Genomic DNA, 3,297 nt, shown 5'->3' with positions numbered 1-3,297 from the left:
CTTCGGTGGAGGTAGGTTATGGTTTTTATACACTATTCATAGTAAACTCTTAATAGCGAATAATATGTATTTGGTAGTGTTGTAAACCCTTCTATATGCTTAATTGTGTGGTTGCATGTTGTGGTTATGTAATTGTGATGAAATAAGCATGATGAAGCTATTGAATCTTAAATCTTGAAAAAGAAACCCTAATCTACTTTGTTAATGATGATGCCTTAGTGTAAAAGAAGGCTTGATGAACGAAAGTAGTGAGATTAGGGGATCGGGTGTCACGTTCCGACACCAGGATTGTATATGGATCGGGTGCCACGTTCCGGTACCAGAATAGTATATGAGGATCGGAGTGTCACGTTCCGACACCAGGATAGTATATGGATCGGGTGCCACGTTTCGGTACCAGGATAGAATATGGATCGGGTGTCACGTTCCGACACCAAGATAGAATGAGGATCGGAGTGTCACGTTCCGACACCAGGATAGTATATGGATCGGGTGCCACGTTCCGGTACCAGGATAGAATATGGATCGGGTGTCACGTTCCGACACCATGATAGAATGAGGATCGGAGTGTCACGTTCCGACACCGGGATAGTATATGGATCGGGTGCCACGTTCCGATACCAGGATAGAATATGGATCGGGTGTCACGTTCCGACACCAGGATAGAATGAGGATCGGAGTGTCACGTTCCGACACCAGGATAGTATATTGAGGAGCGGAGTGTCACGTACCGACACGAGGGGAATAAAGATAATGAATCTTGAAAGATGTTAATATATTCAATCTAATGAACCTAATTCCCAAATGAGTATGATGAGGAGGTGTGAGTCCTCATTGATGTGCTTGGTGTTGTAACCAAGGGTTATAGTAACTGTAAATGCTGCATGCTAAGGATATTAGTTGATTTTATGATATTTCTTAATATATACTGTTTTCTATTTTGAGTTGGCCGATGATATCTACTCAGTACCCGTGTTTGTACTGACCCCCTACTTTTATGTTTTCTTCTTTGTTATTTGTGGAGTGCAGCAAACGTGCCGTCGTCTTCAACTCAACAGTAATTCAAGCCAGTCTTTACTACACCGGAAATTCAGGGTGAGCTAATGCTTCTAGCTTGGACTGGATCTTCTTCTTCAAGTCTTGATGCCTTGAACTTCCGGCATGGACTAGCTTTTACTTGTTTTAGCTTTTAGAATACTCTTAGTTTAGTAATTGATTATAGATGTTCTTGTGATGATGACTTCCAGATTTTGGGGATAATAATAGTTATTGATTTTATTAATGAGTTTAAGTCTTCCGCATTACTTTATGTTGATATTACATTGAAATGTTAAGGTTTAGATTGGTTGGTTCGCTCACATAGGAGGGTAAGTGTGGGTGCCAGTCGCGGCCCGGATTTGGGTCGTGACAAGTTTGGTATCAGAGCCTTAGGTTCGTTGGTCTCATCACACAAGAACGAGTCTAGTAGAGTCTTAAGGAACGGTAGGGGGACGCCTTTACTTTTCTTTGAGAGGCTATAAGACTTTAGGAAAATTCCATTCTTTCTTTCTTTCTTTCGTGCTATTACTTGGATCCAATTGGTATCTAGGTGATACAAATTGGTATCTGACCATCTTCACTCTATTTCGCAGATGGTTAGAACTAGAGCAACGACCGCACCAGCAGCGACAACGGCAAGACAAGAAACGTCTGAGCCAGCCACTGGGGCTGTAGCTCGTAGCGGAGTAGCGGCAAGAGGCCGTGGAAGAGGTCGTGGGAGGATGTCCTCTAGAGGGAGAGGACAAGCACCTAGCCCATCTGGTACTAGGGCGGTGACTCCTCCACCGACTGAGGAAGTGATAAGAGAGGGTGAGGAAGGGGAGACTGAACAAGTGCAAAATGAGGAATTGTCACCCCAACCTACCCCAGAGATGATCAATCAGGTTCTTGCTTATCTTAGCGGGTTATCTGATTAGGGTCAGACACCTCCAGTGTTTTCTACACCAGCACCTCAGGCTCCGGAGGTACAACATGCGACTACAATGGCTCCCCGCATGGATGTTCCATTTGAAATAAGCACATTTCCTCGTCTGACTACAGGGCCTATAATGACAAATGATCAGCATGAACTTTTCAGTAAGTTCTTGAAATGGAAACCTCCAGTCTTCAAGGGTGCTGAATCGGAGGATGTTTATGATTTTCTGGTTGACTGTCATGAGCTACTACACAAGATGGGTATAGTAGAACGGTTTGGTGTTGAGTTTGTGACTTATAAGTTTCAAGGGAACGCCAAAATGTGGTGGCGGTCACATGTTGAGTGTCAACCAACAGAGGCACCACCTATGACTTGGGCAAACTGGAGCCACTACATCACAACATGGTAGGGGCAACGGACAGACAGGTGAGAGGGCCCATTGTTATGCTTTTCCCGGGTGGTCAGATAATGAGATTTAGTGTTGCATTCACATTGTGAAACCAACTAGTTTATTACTAGAGGAACTAAGATTGAGCATTATTTTGAAGGAAAATTTTAGTGGTTGAGCATTATTTTAAAGAAAATCTTTAGTGGTGGATCTTTGGTACAATATTAATACATTTAGGTTGTGAAATGTATCTTGAGGGTTCTGAATGAGTACTGACGATTTTATCTTAAGCTTCAAAAGGTAGATTGATACTAAAATAACAAACTTATAGGGAAAGAAAGTCCTAGTGGATATACTTGGGTGATGTAAATTGAAGATTTAGCAAGAAAGTGCATATAAATTGGGTTAGTCCCTTGAATTTGATTGGTATACCTAAGTTTAAGGTGTTAGATCGAGAAAAAGATTCACTTCATGGTGATAAAAGGGTCTAACAGAATTTGCACCATGAGAAGAATTTGAGAAAAGTGAAGGAATAAGACCTCTCGTATAAACCCATGGTGTATAGTTGATGGTTGTATTGATTTTTGCGTATGAGTTTAGATATGACTGTGAGAGGTGAAGTAGTTCGATATAGACCTACTAGAACTTATCATCGACTTTTATAAAGATTGAGTTTTGAATTGGATTGCAAACAATGAGGCATGAAGAATTTAGTATTCTACATGGGGTTAGATTGCTCAATTTTGGATAGATGACTTAAGAATGATGCATAAGGTGTAATATAATTCTACATGGTTATTAAGAATTTAGAGTTGGAATAATACTACTCTGTTGATGGAATTACATAGAATATTATGATGTGTTACATAGATATTTAATGGTGAATAAAGGTTATGAGCTAATAGGGTACATAAAAATTTGAATGACCAAGAAACTTTCTAAGTGTTGGCATGAG

The 3,297-nt window shown here is 40.8% G+C and overlaps 1 long non-coding RNA gene across 1 annotated transcript in view; it reads left to right on the top strand.

Annotated features, from left to right (window-relative positions):
* The window catches only part of LOC138337607 (uncharacterized), a 2,256-nt gene extending 894 nt beyond the window's left edge, over positions 1-1,362 (top strand). Inside the window, exons 2-3 of the long non-coding RNA XR_011210942.1 lie at positions 1-11; positions 1,030-1,362. The exon at positions 1-11 is cut by the window's left edge and continues 67 nt beyond it. This is a non-coding gene — a long non-coding RNA (uncharacterized lncRNA). The remainder of the gene's footprint in view (positions 12-1,029) is intronic.
* Positions 1,363-3,297: the final 1,935 nt, after the last annotated feature.

The sequence above is a fragment of the Solanum lycopersicum genome, chromosome 7 (assembly GCF_036512215.1).
Source record: "Solanum lycopersicum chromosome 7, SLM_r2.1".
Classification (NCBI taxonomy): domain Eukaryota; kingdom Viridiplantae; phylum Streptophyta; class Magnoliopsida; order Solanales; family Solanaceae; genus Solanum; species Solanum lycopersicum.
The sequence above is the reverse complement of the archived record's forward strand: the minus strand, read 5'-3'. Positions and strand labels throughout refer to the sequence as shown.